The sequence below is a fragment of the Elephas maximus genome, chromosome 18 (assembly GCF_024166365.1).
Source record: "Elephas maximus indicus isolate mEleMax1 chromosome 18, mEleMax1 primary haplotype, whole genome shotgun sequence".
Taxonomy (NCBI): Eukaryota; Metazoa; Chordata; class Mammalia; order Proboscidea; family Elephantidae; genus Elephas; species Elephas maximus.
Window position 1 is genome coordinate 3,718,900 of NC_064836.1, and position 19,531 is coordinate 3,738,430.

Sequence of the window (19,531 nt, forward strand, 5' to 3'; positions counted from 1 at the left end):
TTAACTAGTACCCTAACTAGTACCCTAGCTTTAACTAGTAGCCTGAACTAGTACCCTTGCGTTAAGTAGTACCCTTGCCCGAACTAATACCCTTATTAAGTACCGCACGGCGCGGTAGAATAGGGTACGGTAGCATGCGGTGGAACAGAGAAAATAGAATAGACCAGCAATGGTCAGGGTAGGTTAGTTTAGTGTAGGGTATGGTAGATAGCATAGGATGGAATAGAGAAAATAGAAAACGAGAATAGAATACAACAGAATAGAAAAGAACAGGCTAGATTAGGATAGGGTAGGTCGGGGTAGGGTTCTGTAGGATAGAATAGTGTAGAATGGAGTCGAATGGTGTGGAATGGAGTCGAACAGAGATGAATAGGGTAGAAAAGGGTTGACTAGAGCGGAATAGCTCCAAACAGGACCAAATAGGGCCGAACCGAGCCGAATCAAGGCAAATCGAGCCGAATCGAGTCGGATCGACCACGTTCGAGCTGAATGGAGCCGAATGGAGCCGAAATGAGCCAAAGAGAGACAAACAAAATGAACCGAGCAAAATCACACCTAATCGCATCGAATCTCGTTTAATTCCATCAAATCCCACCAAAAGCCATCGAAACTCATGGAATCTCACCGAATCCCATCTAATTGTGTCAAATCGGGTCGAATGGTGTCGAATTGAATGGAACCGAATTAAATTGAATAGATTAGAGTAGTGTAGGTTAGGCTGGGATTCAGTAGGTTAGGGCACAGAAGAATAGAATAGAGTAGAACAGAAGAGAATACAAAGAGTAGAATGGAGTAGAGTTGAGTAGAGTAGAATAGTCAGAGTTGAGTAGTGCAGAATAGAGATGAATAGATCCAATTCAAGTCAATTGAGTCGAATGGAGAGGTAACGAGTCAAATCACGATGAATCAAATCGAATTGAATAGATTACAGCAAAATAGAGTAGGGTAGAGTAGAATACTTTAAAATGGAGTAGAACGGTGAGCAATGGAATCGAATGGAGTAGAATAGAGTAGAAAAGAGCCGTAGAGGGCCCAAGAGGGCTGAGTCGAGCTGAAGTGAGGCAAATCGAGACTAATGGAGCCGAATCGAGCCTAATCAAGCCGAATCGACACTATTCGAGCCAAATGGAGCCGAATGGACACGAATCGAACCAATTCAACCTGACTCTTGTCAAAATTCGTCGAATCGAATTGAATAGATTAGAGTAGGGGAGGTTCGGGTAGGGTAGGGTAGGGTAGACTAGAGTAGAGTAGAATAGAATACAACAGAACAATACAGAATGAATACAGAAAAGAGTAGGCTAGAGTAGAGTAGCGGGGAATAGAGTAGAGTAGAATAGATTCAAACAGAGACAAATAAGGCCAAATCGAGCCGAATCGCGTCGAAATGGGTTGAATCAAATCCAATCAAGTGGATTAGAATACATTAGAGTTGGGTAGCGTAGGGTAGGGTAGAATAGAGTAGAACAGAATAGAAATAATACAATAGAATAGGGGAGTAGACTAGAGTACAACAGACTAGAATAGAGTCGAATAGAGCTGAATAGAGCCAAATGGAGACAAAATGAGAGGAATCGCATCGAATCGATTTGAGTAAATTAGAGTGGTGTAGGTTAGGGTAGAGCAGAATAGAGTAGAATAGCATAGAATGGTGTGGAATGAATAGAATGGAGTGGAATGGAGTTAAATAGAGACGAATAGAGCAGAAAAGAGTCGAATAGAGCAGAACAGGGCCGAATAAGGCCGAATCGAGCTGCGTCAAGCTTAATCGCGTCGAATCGCGTTAAATGCGTCAAATCCAATTGAAACGTATAGATTAGACACGGGAAGGGGAGGGTAGAATAGAACAGAATAGAGTAGAATAGAAGAGATTAGAACAAAACAGGGCTAGAATAGAATAGAGTGGAAAAGAGTAGAGTCGAATAGAGCCGAATAGGCCGAGTAGAGACGAATAGAGACGAACGGAGCTGAATACAGCCAAAAAGAGCCTTAGTGCCGAATCGCACCTAATCGAGCTGAATCAAGCAGATTCGCACCGACTGTCCCCGAATAGCGTCGGATCGCATCGAATCGAGTTGAGTCACATCGTTTTGCATCAAACAAGGTCAAACTGCTTCCTATTGGGTCGAATCCCATCGTATCAGGTCGAATAACCTCGAATTGTGTCAAATCTCATAGAATCCGACTGAATCACGGTGAATAGCATGGAATCGCATCAAATCTCTTTGAATCCCTTCGAATGCCTTCAGATCTGTTCGAATCCAGTCGAAAGCTGCCCAATCACGTCGAATTGAATTGAATTGAATCAAGTAGATTAAAGTAGGGTAGGTTTGGGTGGGGTGCAGCAGGGTTGGGTAGGGTAGAATAGAATAGAGTACGACAGAATAGGAGAGAACAGAACAGAATAGAAAGAATACAACAGAATACAATAGAGTAGAATAGAGTCAAAGAGTGCACAACATAGCCGAATTGAGCCAAATGGAGACAAAACGAGGCGAATCGCATCGAATCGCTTTGAATCAGGTCAAATCAAATCGAACCGATTAGAATAGATTAGGGTAGGGAAGGGCAGAATAAAATAGAGGAGAATAGTATAGAACGGAATAGAATGAAGTTGAATGGAGTCCAACAGAGATGGATAGAGACGAAGAGAGCAGAAAAGAGTCGAATAGGGCAGAATAGGGCCGAAATGGCTGAATAGGGCCAAACAAGGCCTAATCGTGCAGAATCCAGCAGAATCAACGCAATTCGAGCCAAGTCGAGCCGAATGGAGCGAAATGGAGCCAAATAGAGCCGATTCGAACCGAATCAAGCTGATTCAAGCCTAATCGCGTGGAAATGCATTGAATCGAATCGGATCAAATAGATTAGAGAAGGGGACGAGAGGGGCGGGGAGGGTAGAATCGAACAGAACAGAACAGTAGAGAATAGAAAGAATAGAATATAGTTCAGTAGGGTAGAGCAGAGAAGAGTCGAGTAGAGTAGAACTGAGTCGAATGGAGTCAAATAGTGCAGGATATAGCTGAAAAGAACCAATTCTAGCCGAATTGAGCCAAATGGAAACAAAACGAGATGAATCGCTTCGAATTGCTTCGAATTGCGTCCAATCGAATCGATTAGAGTAGGGTAGGGTAGAACAGAATAGAGTAGAATGGTGTAGAATGGAGTAGAATGGAGTCCAATGGAGTTGAATAGAGACAGATAGAGTAGAAAAGAGTCGAATTGAGTCGAATAGGGCCGAATAAGCTGAAGCGAGCCAAGTCGAGTTGAAACGAACAGAATCGAGCTGAATCGAAGCGATTCTAGCCAAATCGAGCTGAATCGAGCTGATGTGGCTGCATCGAGCCGATTCACGCAAAATCGCGTCCAACCGCATCAAAATGCTTTGAATCGAATCAAATGGAATAGAATAGGTTAGGGTAGGGTAGTTTCTGATAGGGTAAGCTAGGGTAGAAGAAAGTAGACTACAGTAGAGTAGACAAGAGAAGGCTAGAGTAGTAGCCTAGACTAGTAAGCTGGACTAGTCAGCTAGAACTGGTGGCATAGATCAGTAGCCTAGACAACTAGCCTTGAATAGTACCATTGCCTTGACAAGTACCCTAAGTCATCCGAACTAGTACCCTTGCCTTAACCAGTAGTCTTTAACTAGTCCCTTTGCCTCCAACAGTAGTCTTAACTAGTACCTCGCCTTAACTCGTATGCTTAACTAGTGCCCTTAACTAGTAGCCTTGCCTTAACTAGTAGCCTTAACTAGCATCCTGGCATAAACTAGTAGCCTAAACTACTGACCTTGCCTTAATCAGTACCCCCAACAAGTACCCATGCCTTAACTAGTACCCTGAACTACTATCCTGGCCTTAACTAGTACCCTAACTAGTACCCTAGCTTTAACTAGTAGCCTGAACTAGTACCCTTGCGTTAAGTAGTACCCTTGCCCGAACTAATACCCTTATTAAGTACCGCACGGCGCGGTAGAATAGGGTACGGTAGCATGCGGTGGAACAGAGAAAATAGAATAGACCAGCAATGGTCAGGGTAGGTTAGTTTAGTGTAGGGTATGGTAGATAGCATAGGATGGAATAGAGAAAATAGAAAACGAGAATAGAATACAACAGAATAGAAAAGAACAGGCTAGATTAGGATAGGGTAGGTCGGGGTAGGGTTCTGTAGGATAGAATAGTGTAGAATGGAGTCGAATGGTGTGGAATGCAGTCGAACAGAGATGAATAGGGTAGAAAAGGGTTGACTAGAGCGGAATAGCTCCAAACAGGACCAAATAGGGCCGAACCGAGCCGAATCAAGGCAAATCGAGCCGAATCGAGTCGGATCGACCACGTTCGAGCTGAATGGAGCCGAATGGAGCCGAAATGAGCCAAAGAGAGACAAACAAAATGAACCGAGCAAAATCACACCTAATCGCATCGAATCTCGTTTAATTCCATCAAATCCCACCAAAAGCCATCGAAACTCATGGAATCTCACCGAATCCCATCTAATTGTGTCAAATCGGGTCGAATGGTGTCGAATTGAATGGAACCGAATTAAATTGAATAGATTAGAGTAGTGTAGGTTAGGCTGGGATTCAGTAGGTTAGGGCACAGAAGAATAGAATAGAGTAGAACAGAAGAGAATACAAAGAGTAGAATGGAGTAGAGTTGAGTAGAGTAGAATAGTCAGAGTTGAGTAGTGCAGAATAGAGATGAATAGATCCAATTCAAGTCAATTGAGTCGAATGGAGAGGTAACGAGTCAAATCACGATGAATCAAATCGAATTGAATAGATTACAGCAAAATAGAGTAGGGTAGAGTAGAATACTTTAAAATGGAGTAGAACGGTGAGCAATGGAATCGAATGGAGTAGAATAGAGTAGAAAAGAGCCGTAGAGGGCCCAAGAGGGCTGAGTCGAGCTGAAGTGAGGCAAATCGAGACTAATGGAGCCGAATCGAGCCTAATCAAGCCGAATCGACACTATTCGAGCCAAATGGAGCCGAATGGACACGAATCGAACCAATTCAACCTGACTCTTGTCAAAATTCGTCGAATCGAATTGAATAGATTAGAGTAGGGGAGGTTCGGGTAGGGTAGGGTAGGGTAGACTAGAGTAGAGTAGAATAGAATACAACAGAACAATACAGAATGAATACAGAAAAGAGTAGGCTAGAGTAGAGTAGCGGGGAATAGAGTAGAGTAGAATAGATTCAAACAGAGACAAATAAGGCCAAATCGAGCCGAATCGCGTCGAAATGGGTTGAATCAAATCCAATCAAGTGGATTAGAATACATTAGAGTTGGGTAGCGTAGGGTAGGGTAGAATAGAGTAGAACAGAATAGAAATAATACAATAGAATAGGGGAGTAGACTAGAGTACAACAGACTAGAATAGAGTCGAATAGAGCTGAATAGAGCCAAATGGAGACAAAATGAGAGGAATCGCATCGAATCGATTTGAGTAAATTAGAGTGGTGTAGGTTAGGGTAGAGCAGAATAGAGTAGAATAGCATAGAATGGTGTGGAATGAATAGAATGGAGTGGAATGGAGTTAAATAGAGACGAATAGAGCAGAAAAGAGTCGAATAGAGCAGAACAGGGCCGAATAAGGCCGAATCGAGCTGCGTCAAGCTTAATCGCGTCGAATCGCGTTAAATGCGTCAAATCCAATTGAAACGTATAGATTAGACACGGGAAGGGGAGGGTAGAATAGAACAGAATAGAGTAGAATAGAAGAGATTAGAACAAAATAGGGCTAGAATAGAATAGAGTGGAAAAGAGTAGAGTCGAATAGAGCCGAATAGGCCGAGTAGAGACGAATAGAGACGAACGGAGCTGAATACAGCCAAAAAGAGCCTTAGTGCCGAATCGCACCTAATCGAGCTGAATCAAGCAGATTCGCACCGACTGTCCCCGAATAGCGTCGGATCGCATCGAATCGAGTTGAGTCACATCGTTTTGCATCAAACAAGGTCAAACTGCTTCCTATTGGGTCGAATCCCATCGTATCAGGTCGAATAACCTCGAATTGTGTCAAATCTCATAGAATCCGACTGAATCACGGTGAATAGCATGGAATCGCATCAAATCTCTTTGAATCCCTTCGAATGCCTTCAGATCTGTTCGAATCCAGTCGAAAGCTGCCCAATCACGTCGAATTGAATTGAATTGAATCAAGTAGATTAAAGTAGGGTAGGTTTGGGTGGGGTGCAGCAGGGTTGGGTAGGGTAGAATAGAATAGAGTACGACAGAATAGGAGAGAACAGAACAGAATAGAAAGAATACAACAGAATACAATAGAGTAGAATAGAGTCAAAGAGTGCACAACATAGCCGAATTGAGCCAAATGGAGACAAAACGAGGCGAATCGCATCGAATCGCTTTGAATCAGGTCAAATCAAATCGAACCGATTAGAATAGATTAGGGTAGGGAAGGGCAGAATAAAATAGAGGAGAATAGTATAGAACGGAATAGAATGAAGTTGAATGGAGTCCAACAGAGATGGATAGAGACGAAGAGAGCAGAAAAGAGTCGAATAGGGCAGAATAGGGCCGAAATGGCTGAATAGGGCCAAACAAGGCCTAATCGTGCAGAATCCAGCAGAATCAACGCAATTCGAGCCAAGTCGAGCCGAATGGAGCGAAATGGAGCCAAATAGAGCCGATTCGAACCGAATCAAGCTGATTCAAGCCTAATCGCGTGGAAATGCATTGAATCGAATCGGATCAAATAGATTAGAGAAGGGGACGAGAGGGGCGGGGAGGGTAGAATCGAACAGAACAGAACAGTAGAGAATAGAAAGAATAGAATATAGTTCAGTAGGGTAGAGCAGAGAAGAGTCGAGTAGAGTAGAACTGAGTCGAATGGAGTCAAATAGTGCAGGATATAGCTGAAAAGAACCAATTCTAGCCGAATTGAGCCAAATGGAAACAAAACGAGATGGATCGCTTCGAATTGCTTCGAATTGCGTCCAATCGAATCGATTAGAGTAGGGTAGGGTAGAACAGAATAGAGTAGAATGGTGTAGAATGGAGTAGAATGGAGTCCAATGGAGTTGAATAGAGACAGATAGAGTAGAAAAGAGTCGAATTGAGTCGAATAGGGCCGAATAAGCTGAAGCGAGCCAAGTCGAGTTGAAACGAACAGAATCGAGCTGAATCGAAGCGATTCTAGCCAAATCGAGCTGAATCGAGCTGATGTGGCTGCATCGAGCCGATTCACGCAAAATCGCGTCCAACCGCATCAAAATGCTTTGAATCGAATCAAATGGAATAGAATAGGTTAGGGTAGGGTAGTTTCTGATAGGGTAAGCTAGGGTAGAAGAAAGTAGACTACAGTAGAGTAGACAAGAGAAGGCTAGAGTAGTAGCCTAGACTAGTAAGCTGGACTAGTCAGCTAGAACTGGTGGCATAGATCAGTAGCCTAGACAACTAGCCTTGAATAGTACCATTGCCTTGACAAGTACCCTAAGTCATCCGAACTAGTACCCTTGCCTTAACCAGTAGTCTTTAACTAGTCCCTTTGCCTCCAACAGTAGTCTTAACTAGTACCTCGCCTTAACTCGTATGCTTAACTAGTGCCCTTAACTAGTAGCCTTGCCTTAACTAGTAGCCTTAACTAGCATCCTGGCATAAACTAGTAGCCTAAACTACTGACCTTGCCTTAATCAGTACCCCCAACAAGTACCCATGCCTTAACTAGTACCCTGAACTACTATCCTGGCCTTAACTAGTACCCTAACTAGTACCCTAGCTTTAACTAGTAGCCTGAACTAGTACCCTTGCGTTAAGTAGTACCCTTGCCCGAACTAATACCCTTATTAAGTACCGCACGGTGCGGTAGAATAGGGTACGGTAGCATGCGGTGGAACAGAGAAAATAGAATAGACCAGCAATGGTCAGGGTAGGTTAGTTTAGTGTAGGGTATGGTAGATAGCATAGGATGGAATAGAGAAAATAGAAAACGAGAATAGAATACAACAGAATAGAAAAGAACAGGCTAGATTAGGATAGGGTAGGTCGGGGTAGGGTTCTGTAGGATAGAATAGTGTAGAATGGAGTCGAATGGTGTGGAATGCAGTCGAACAGAGATGAATAGGGTAGAAAAGGGTTGACTAGAGCGGAATAGCTCCAAACAGGACCAAATAGGGCCGAACCGAGCCGAATCAAGGCAAATCGAGCCGAATCGAGTCGGATCGACCACGTTCGAGCTGAATGGAGCCGAATGGAGCCGAAATGAGCCAAAGAGAGACAAACAAAATGAACCGAGCAAAATCACACCTAATCGCATCGAATCTCGTTTAATTCCATCAAATCCCACCAAAAGCCATCGAAACTCATGGAATCTCACCGAATCCCATCTAATTGTGTCAAATCGGGTCGAATGGTGTCGAATTGAATGGAACCGAATTAAATTGAATAGATTAGAGTAGTGTAGGTTAGGCTGGGATTCAGTAGGTTAGGGCACAGAAGAATAGAATAGAGTAGAACAGAAGAGAATACAAAGAGTAGAATGGAGTAGAGTTGAGTAGAGTAGAATAGTCAGAGTTGAGTAGTGCAGAATAGAGATGAATAGATCCAATTCAAGTCAATTGAGTCGAATGGAGAGGTAACGAGTCAAATCACGATGAATCAAATCGAATTGAATAGATTACAGCAAAATAGAGTAGGGTAGAGTAGAATACTTTAAAATGGAGTAGAACGGTGAGCAATGGAATCGAATGGAGTAGAATAGAGTAGAAAAGAGCCGTAGAGGGCCCAAGAGGGCTGAGTCGAGCTGAAGTGAGGCAAATCGAGACTAATGGAGCCGAATCGAGCCTAATCAAGCCGAATCGACACTATTCGAGCCAAATGGAGCCGAATGGACACGAATCGAACCAATTCAACCTGACTCTTGTCAAAATTCGTCGAATCGAATTGAATAGATTAGAGTAGGGGAGGTTCGGGTAGGGTAGGGTAGGGTAGACTAGAGTAGAGTAGAATAGAATACAACAGAACAATACAGAATGAATACAGAAAAGAGTAGGCTAGAGTAGAGTAGCGGGGAATAGAGTAGAGTAGAATAGATTCAAACAGAGACAAATAAGGCCAAATCGAGCCGAATCGCGTCGAAATGGGTTGAATCAAATCCAATCAAGTGGATTAGAATACATTAGAGTTGGGTAGCGTAGGGTAGGGTAGAATAGAGTAGAACAGAATAGAAATAATACAATAGAATAGGGGAGTAGACTAGAGTACAACAGACTAGAATAGAGTCGAATAGAGCTGAATAGAGCCAAATGGAGACAAAATGAGAGGAATCGCATCGAATCGATTTGAGTAAATTAGAGTGGTGTAGGTTAGGGTAGAGCAGAATAGAGTAGAATAGCATAGAATGGTGTGGAATGAATAGAATGGAGTGGAATGGAGTTAAATAGAGACGAATAGAGCAGAAAAGAGTCGAATAGAGCAGAACAGGGCCGAATAAGGCCGAATCGAGCTGCGTCAAGCTTAATCGCGTCGAATCGCGTTAAATGCGTCAAATCCAATTGAAACGTATAGATTAGACACGGGAAGGGGAGGGTAGAATAGAACAGAATAGAGTAGAATAGAAGAGATTAGAACAAAATAGGGCTAGAATAGAATAGAGTGGAAAAGAGTAGAGTCGAATAGAGCCGAATAGGCCGAGTAGAGACGAATAGAGACGAACGGAGCTGAATACAGCCAAAAAGAGCCTTAGTGCCGAATCGCACCTAATCGAGCTGAATCAAGCAGATTCGCACCGACTGTCCCCGAATAGCGTCGGATCGCATCGAATCGAGTTGAGTCACATCGTTTTGCATCAAACAAGGTCAAACTGCTTCCTATTGGGTCGAATCCCATCGTATCAGGTCGAATAACCTCGAATTGTGTCAAATCTCATAGAATCCGACTGAATCACGGTGAATAGCATGGAATCGCATCAAATCTCTTTGAATCCCTTCGAATGCCTTCAGATCTGTTCGAATCCAGTCGAAAGCTGCCCAATCACGTCGAATTGAATTGAATTGAATCAAGTAGATTAAAGTAGGGTAGGTTTGGGTGGGGTGCAGCAGGGTTGGGTAGGGTAGAATAGAATAGAGTACGACAGAATAGGAGAGAACAGAACAGAATAGAAAGAATACAACAGAATACAATAGAGTAGAATAGAGTCAAAGAGTGCACAACATAGCCGAATTGAGCCAAATGGAGACAAAACGAGGCGAATCGCATCGAATCGCTTTGAATCAGGTCAAATCAAATCGAACCGATTAGAATAGATTAGGGTAGGGAAGGGCAGAATAAAATAGAGGAGAATAGTATAGAACGGAATAGAATGAAGTTGAATGGAGTCCAACAGAGATGGATAGAGACGAAGAGAGCAGAAAAGAGTCGAATAGGGCAGAATAGGGCCGAAATGGCTGAATAGGGCCAAACAAGGCCTAATCGTGCAGAATCCAGCAGAATCAACGCAATTCGAGCCAAGTCGAGCCGAATGGAGCGAAATGGAGCCAAATAGAGCCGATTCGAACCGAATCAAGCTGATTCAAGCCTAATCGCGTGGAAATGCATTGAATCGAATCGGATCAAATAGATTAGAGAAGGGGACGAGAGGGGCGGGGAGGGTAGAATCGAACAGAACAGAACAGTAGAGAATAGAAAGAACAGAATATAGTTCAGTAGGGTAGAGCAGAGAAGAGTCGAGTAGAGTAGAACTGAGTCGAATGGAGTCAAATAGTGCAGGATATAGCTGAAAAGAACCAATTCTAGCCGAATTGAGCCAAATGGAAACAAAACGAGATGGATCGCTTCGAATTGCTTCGAATTGCGTCCAATCGAATCGATTAGAGTAGGGTAGGGTAGAACAGAATAGAGTAGAATGGTGTAGAATGGAGTAGAATGGAGTCCAATGGAGTTGAATAGAGACAGATAGAGTAGAAAAGAGTCGAATTGAGTCGAATAGGGCCGAATAAGCTGAAGCGAGCCAAGTCGAGTTGAAACGAACAGAATCGAGCTGAATCGAAGCGATTCTAGCCAAATCGAGCTGAATCGAGCTGATGTGGCTGCATCGAGCCGATTCACGCAAAATCGCGTCCAACCGCATCAAAATGCTTTGAATCGAATCAAATGGAATAGAATAGGTTAGGGTAGGGTAGTTTCTGATAGGGTAAGCTAGGGTAGAAGAAAGTAGACTACAGTAGAGTAGACAAGAGAAGGCTAGAGTAGTAGCCTAGACTAGTAAGCTGGACTAGTCAGCTAGAACTGGTGGCATAGATCAGTAGCCTAGACAACTAGCCTTGAATAGTACCATTGCCTTGACAAGTACCCTAAGTCATCCGAACTAGTACCCTTGCCTTAACCAGTAGTCTTTAACTAGTCCCTTTGCCTCCAACAGTAGTCTTAACTAGTACCTCGCCTTAACTCGTATGCTTAACTAGTGCCCTTAACTAGTAGCCTTGCCTTAACTAGTAGCCTTAACTAGCATCCTGGCATAAACTAGTAGCCTAAACTACTGACCTTGCCTTAATCAGTACCCCCAACAAGTACCCATGCCTTAACTAGTACCCTGAACTACTATCCTGGCCTTAACTAGTACCCTAACTAGTACCCTAGCTTTAACTAGTAGCCTGAACTAGTACCCTTGCGTTAAGTAGTACCCTTGCCCGAACTAATACCCTTATTAAGTACCGCACGGCGCGGTAGAATAGGGTACGGTAGCATGCGGTGGAACAGAGAAAATAGAATAGACCAGCAATGGTCAGGGTAGGTTAGTTTAGTGTAGGGTATGGTAGATAGCATAGGATGGAATAGAGAAAATAGAAAACGAGAATAGAATACAACAGAATAGAAAAGAACAGGCTAGATTAGGATAGGGTAGGTCGGGGTAGGGTTCTGTAGGATAGAATAGTGTAGAATGGAGTCGAATGGTGTGGAATGGAGTCGAACAGAGATGAATAGGGTAGAAAAGGGTTGACTAGAGCGGAATAGCTCCAAACAGGACCAAATAGGGCCGAACCGAGCCGAATCAAGGCAAATCGAGCCGAATCGAGTCGGATCGACCACGTTCGAGCTGAATGGAGCCGAATGGAGCCGAAATGAGCCAAAGAGAGACAAACAAAATGAACCGAGCAAAATCACACCTAATCGCATCGAATCTCGTTTAATTCCATCAAATCCCACCAAAAGCCATCGAAACTCATGGAATCTCACCGAATCCCATCTAATTGTGTCAAATCGGGTCGAATGGTGTCGAATTGAATGGAACCGAATTAAATTGAATAGATTAGAGTAGTGTAGGTTAGGCTGGGATTCAGTAGGTTAGGGCACAGAAGAATAGAATAGAGTAGAACAGAAGAGAATACAAAGAGTAGAATGGAGTAGAGTTGAGTAGAGTAGAATAGTCAGAGTTGAGTAGTGCAGAATAGAGATGAATAGATCCAATTCAAGTCAATTGAGTCGAATGGAGAGGTAACGAGTCAAATCACGATGAATCAAATCGAATTGAATAGATTACAGCAAAATAGAGTAGGGTAGAGTAGAATACTTTAAAATGGAGTAGAACGGTGAGCAATGGAATCGAATGGAGTAGAATAGAGTAGAAAAGAGCCGTAGAGGGCCCAAGAGGGCTGAGTCGAGCTGAAGTGAGGCAAATCGAGACTAATGGAGCCGAATCGAGCCTAATCAAGCCGAATCGACACTATTCGAGCCAAATGGAGCCGAATGGACACGAATCGAACCAATTCAACCTGACTCTTGTCAAAATTCGTCGAATCGAATTGAATAGATTAGAGTAGGGGAGGTTCGGGTAGGGTAGGGTAGGGTAGACTAGAGTAGAGTAGAATAGAATACAACAGAACAATACAGAATGAATACAGAAAAGAGTAGGCTAGAGTAGAGTAGCGGGGAATAGAGTAGAGTAGAATAGATTCAAACAGAGACAAATAAGGCCAAATCGAGCCGAATCGCGTCGAAATGGGTTGAATCAAATCCAATCAAGTGGATTAGAATACATTAGAGTTGGGTAGCATAGGGTAGGGTAGAATAGAGTAGAACAGAATAGAAATAATACAATAGAATAGGGGAGTAGACTAGAGTACAACAGACTAGAATAGAGTCGAATAGAGCTGAATAGAGCCAAATGGAGACAAAATGAGAGGAATCGCATCGAATCGATTTGAGTAAATTAGAGTGGTGTAGGTTAGGGTAGAGCAGAATAGAGTAGAATAGCATAGAATGGTGTGGAATGAATAGAATGGAGTAGAATGGAGTTAAATAGAGACGAATAGAGCAGAAAAGAGTCGAATAGAGCAGAACAGGGCCGAATAAGGCCGAATCGAGCTGCGTCAAGCTTAATCGCGTCGAATCGCGTTAAATGCGTCAAATCCAATTGAAACGTATAGATTAGACACGGGAAGGGGAGGGTAGAATAGAACAGAATAGAGTAGAATAGAAGAGATTAGAACAAAATAGGGCTAGAATAGAATAGAGTGGAAAAGAGTAGAGTCGAATAGAGCCGAATAGGCCGAGTAGAGACGAATAGAGACGAACGGAGCTGAATACAGCCAAAAAGAGCCTTAGTGCCGAATCGCACCTAATCGAGCTGAATCAAGCAGATTCGCACCGACTGTCCCCGAATAGCGTCGGATCGCATCGAATCGAGTTGAGTCACATCGTTTTGCATCAAACAAGGTCAAACTGCTTCCTATTGGGTCGAATCCCATCGTATCAGGTTGAATAACCACGAATTGTGTCAAATCTCATAGAATCCTACTGAATCACGGTGAATAGCATGGAATCGCATCAAATCTCTTTGAATCCCTTCGAATGCCTTCAGATCTGTTCGAATCCAGTCGAAAGCTGCCCAATCACGTCGAATTGAATTGAATTGAATCAAGTAGATTAAAGTAGGGTAGGTTTGGGTGGGGTGCAGCAGGGTTGGGTAGGGTAGAATAGAATAGAGTACGACAGAATAGGAGAGAACAGAACAGAAAGAATACAACAGAATACAATAGAGTAGAATAGAGTCAAAGAGTGCACAACATAGCCGAATTGAGCCAAATGGAGACAAAACGAGGCGAATCGCATCGAATCGCTTTGAATCAGGTCAAATCAAATCGAACCGATTAGAATAGATTAGGGTAGGGAAGGGCAGAATAAAATAGAGGAGAATAGTATAGAACGGAATAGAATGAAGTTGAATGGAGTCCAACAGAGATGGATAGAGACGAAGAGAGCAGAAAAGAGTCGAATAGGGCAGAATAGGGCCGAAATGGCTGAATAGGGCCAAACAAGGCCTAATCGTGCAGAATCCAGCAGAATCAACGCAATTCGAGCCAAGTCGAGCCGAATGGAGCGAAATGGAGCCAAATAGAGCCGATTCGAACCGAATCAAGCTGATTCAAGCCTAATCGCGTGGAAATGCATTGAATCGAATCGGATCAAATAGATTAGAGAAGGGGACGAGAGGGGCGGGGAGGGTAGAATCGAACAGAACAGAACAGTAGAGAATAGAAAGAACAGAATATAGTTCAGTAGGGTAGAGCAGAGAAGAGTCGAGTAGAGTAGAACTGAGTCGAATGGAGTCAAATAGTGCAGGATATAGCTGAAAAGAACCAATTCTAGCCGAATTGAGCCAAATGGAAACAAAACGAGATGGATCGCTTCGAATTGCTTCGAATTGCGTCCAATCGAATCGATTAGAGTAGGGTAGGGTAGAACAGAATAGAGTAGAATGGTGTAGAATGGAGTAGAATGGAGTCCAATGGAGTTGAATAGAGACAGATAGAGTAGAAAAGAGTCGAATTGAGTCGAATAGGGCCGAATAAGCTGAAGCGAGCCAAGTCGAGTTGAAACGAACAGAATCGAGCTGAATCGAAGCGATTCTAGCCAAATCGAGCTGAATCGAGCTGATGTGGCTGCATCGAGCCGATTCACGCAAAATCGCGTCCAACCGCATCAAAATGCTTTGAATCGAATCAAATGGAATAGAATAGGTTAGGGTAGGGTAGTTTCTGATAGGGTAAGCTAGGGTAGAAGAAAGTAGACTACAGTAGAGTAGACAAGAGAAGGCTAGAGTAGTAGCCTAGACTAGTAAGCTGGACTAGTCAGCTAGAACTGGTGGCATAGATCAGTAGCCTAGACAACTAGCCTTGAATAGTACCATTGCCTTGACAAGTACCCTAAGTCATCCGAACTAGTACCCTTGCCTTAACCAGTAGTCTTTAACTAGTCCCTTTGCCTCCAACAGTAGTCTTAACTAGTACCTCGCCTTAACTCGTATGCTTAACTAGTGCCCTTAACTAGTAGCCTTGCCTTAACTAGTAGCCTTAACTAGCATCCTGGCATAAACTAGTAGCCTAAACTACTGACCTTGCCTTAATCAGTACCCCCAACAAGTACCCATGCCTTAACTAGTACCCTGAACTACTATCCTGGCCTTAACTAGTACCCTAACTAGTACCCTAGCTTTAACTAGTAGCCTGAACTAGTACCCTTGCGTTAAGTAGTACCCTTGCCCGAACTAATACCCTTATTAAGTACCGCACGGCGCGGTAGAATAGGGTACGGTAGCATGCGGTGGAACAGAGAAAATAGAATAGACCAGCAATGGTCAGGGTAGGTTAGTTTAGTGTAGGGTATGGTAGATAGCATAGGATGGAATAGAGAAAATAGAAAACGAGAATAGAATACAACAGAATAGAAAAGAACAGGCTAGATTAGGATAGGGTAGGTCGGGGTAGGGTTCTGTAGGATAGAATAGTGTAGAATGGAGTCGAATGGTGTGGAATGGAGTCGAACAGAGATGAATAGGGTAGAAAAGGGTTGACTAGAGCGGAATAGCTCCAAACAGGACCAAATAGGGCCGAACCGAGCTGAATCAAGGCAAATCGAGCCGAATCGAGTCGGATCGACCACGTTCGAGCTGAATGGAGCCGAATGGAGCCGAAATGAGCCAAAGAGAGACAAACAAAATGAACCGAGCAAAATCACACCTAATCGCATCGAATCTCGTTTAATTCCATCAAATCCCACCAAAAGCCATCGAAACTCATGGAATCTCACCGAATCCCATCTAATTGTGTCAAATCGGGTCGAATGGTGTCGAATTGAATGGAACCGAATTAAATTGAATAGATTAGAGTAGTGTAGGTTAGGCTGGGATTCAGTAGGTTAGGGCACAGAAGAATAGAATAGAGTAGAACAGAAGAGAATACAAAGAGTAGAATGGAGTAGAGTTGAGTAGAGTAGAATAGTCAGAGTTGAGTAGTGCAGAATAGAGATGAATAGATCCAATTCAAGTCAATTGAGTCGAATGGAGAGGTAACGAGTCAAATCACGATGAATCAAATCGAATTGAATAGATTACAGCAAAATAGAGTAGGGTAGAGTAGAATACTTTAAAATGGAGTAGAACGGTGAGCAATGGAATCGAATGGAGTAGAATAGAGTAGAAAAGAGCCGTAGAGGGCCCAAGAGGGCTGAGTCGAGCTGAAGTGAGGCAAATCGAGACTAATGGAGCCGAATCGAGCCTAATCAAGCCGAATCGACACTATTCGAGCCAAATGGAGCCGAATGGACACGAATCGAACCAATTCAACCTGACTCTTGTCAAAATTCGTCGAATCGAATTGAATAGATTAGAGTAGGGGAGGTTCGGGTAGGGTAGGGTAGGGTAGACTAGAGTAGAGTAGAATAGAATACAACAGAACAATACAGAATGAATACAGAAAAGAGTAGGCTAGAGTAGAGTAGCGGGGAATAGAGTAGAGTAGAATAGATTCAAACAGAGACAAATAAGGCCAAATCGAGCCGAATCGCGTCGAAATGGGTTGAATCAAATCCAATCAAGTGGATTAGAATACATTAGAGTTGGGTAGCGTAGGGTAGGGTAGAATAGAGTAGAACAGAATAGAAATAATACAATAGAATAGGGGAGTAGACTAGAGTACAACAGACTAGAATAGAGTCGAATAGAGCTGAATAGAGCCAAATGGAGACAAAATGAGAGGAATCGCATCGAATCGATTTGAGTAAATTAGAGTGGTGTAGGTTAGGGTAGAGCAGAATAGAGTAGAATAGCATAGAATGGTGTGGAATGAATAGAATGGAGTGGAATGGAGTTAAATAGAGACGAATAGAGCAGAAAAGAGTCGAATAGAGCAGAACAGGGCCGAATAAGGCCGAATCGAGCTGCGTCAAGCTTAATCGCGTCGAATCGCGTTAAATGCGTCAAATCCAATTGAAACGTATAGATTAGACACGGGAAGGGGAGGGTAGAATAGAACAGAATAGAGTAGAATAGAAGAGATTAGAACAAAACAGGGCTAGAATAGAATAGAGTGGAAAAGAGTAGAGTCGAATAGAGCCGAATAGGCCGAGTAGAGACGAATAGAGACGAACGGAGCTGAATACAGCCAAAAAGAGCCTTAGTGCCGAATCGCACCTAATCGAGCTGAATCAAGCAGATTCGCACCGACTGTCCCCGAATAGCGTCGGATCGCATCGAATCGAGTTGAGTCACATCGTTTTGCATCAAACAAGGTCAAACTGCTTCCTATTGGGTCGAATCCCATCGTATCAGGTCGAATAACCTCGAATTGTGTCAAATCTCATAGAATCCGACTGAATCACGGTGAATAGCATGGAATCGCATCAAATCTCTTTGAATCCCTTCGAATGCCTTCAGATCTGTTCGAATCCAGTCGAAAGCTGCCCAATCACGTCGAATTGAATTGAATTGAATCAAGTAGATTAAAGTAGGGTAGGTTTGGGTGGGGTGCAGCAGGGTTGGGTAGGGTAGAATAGAATAGAGTACGACAGAATAGGAGAGAACAGAACAGAATAGAAAGAATACAACAGAATACAATAGAGTAGAATAGAGTCAAAGAGTGCACAACATAGCCGAATTGAGCCAAATGGAGACAAAACGAGGCGAATCGCATCGAATCGCTTTGAATCAGGTCAAATCAAATCGAACCGATTAGAATAGATTAGGGTAGGGAAGGGCAGAATAAAATAGAGGAGAATAGTATAGAACGGAATAGAATGAAGTTGAATGGAGTCCAACAGAGATGGATAGAGACGAAGAGAGCAGAAAAGAGTCGAATAGGGCAGAATAGGGCCGAAATGGCTGAATAGGGCCAAACAAGGCCTAATCGTGCAGAATCCAGCAGAATCAACGCAATTCGAGCCAAGTCGAGCCGAATGGAGCGAAATGGAGCCAAATAGAGCCGATTCGAACCGAATCAAGCTGATTCAAGCCTAATCGCGTGGAAATGCATTGAATCGAATCGGATCAAATAGATTAGAGAAGGGGACGAGAGGGGCGGGGAGGGTAGAATCGAACAGAACAGAACAGTAGAGAATAGAAAGAACAGAATATAGTTCAGTAGGGTAGAGCAGAGAAGAGTCGAGTAGAGTAGAACTGAGTCGAATGGAGTCAAATAGTGCAGGATATAGCTGAAAAGAACCAATTCTAGCCGAATTGAGCCAAATGGAAACAAAACGAGATGGATCGCTTCGAATTGCTTCGAATTGCGTCCAATCGAATCGATTAGAGTAGGGTAGGGTAGAACAGAATAGAGTAGAATGGTGTAGAATGGAGTAGAATGGAGTCCAATGGAGTTGAATAGAGACAGATAGAGTAGAAAAGAGTCGAATTGAGTCGAATAGGGCCGAATAAGCTGAAGCGAGCCAAGTCGAGTTGAAACGAACAGAATCGAGCTGAATCGAAGCGATTCTAGCCAAATCGAGCTGAATCGAGCTGATGTGGCTGCATCGAGCCGATTCACGCAAAATCGCGTCCAACCGCATCAAAATGCTTTGAATCGAATCAAATGGAATAGAATAGGTTAGGGTAGGGTAGTTTCTGATAGGGTAAGCTAGGGTAGAAGAAAGTAGACTACAGTAGAGTAGACAAGAGAAGGCTAGAGTAGTAGCCTAGACTAGTAAGCTGGACTAGTCAGCTAGAACTGGTGGCATAGATCAGTAGCCTAGACAACTAGCCTTGAATAGTACCATTGCCTTGACAAGTACCCTAAGTCATCCGAACTAGTACCCTTGCCTTAACCAGTAGTCTTTAACTAGTCCCTTTGCCTCCAACAGTAGTCTTAACTAGTACCTCGCCTTAACTCGTATGCTTAACTAGTGCCCTTAACTAGTAGCCTTGCCTTAACTAGTAGCCTTAACTAGCATCCTGGCATAAACTAGTAGCCTAAACTACTGACCTTGCCTTAATCAGTACCCCCAACAAGTACCCATGCCTTAACTAGTACCCTGAACTACTATCCTGGCCTTAACTAGTACCCTAACTAGTACCCTAGCTTTAACTAGTAGCCTGAACTAGTACCCTTGCGTTAAGTAGTACCCTTGCCCGAACTAATACCCTTATTAAGTACCGCACGGCGCGGTAGAATAGGGTACGGTAGCATGCGGTGGAACAGAGAAAATAGAATAGACCAGCAATGGTCAGGGTAGGTTAGTTTAGTGTAGGGTATGGTAGATAGCATAGGATGGAATAGAGAAAATAGAAAACGAGAATAGAAT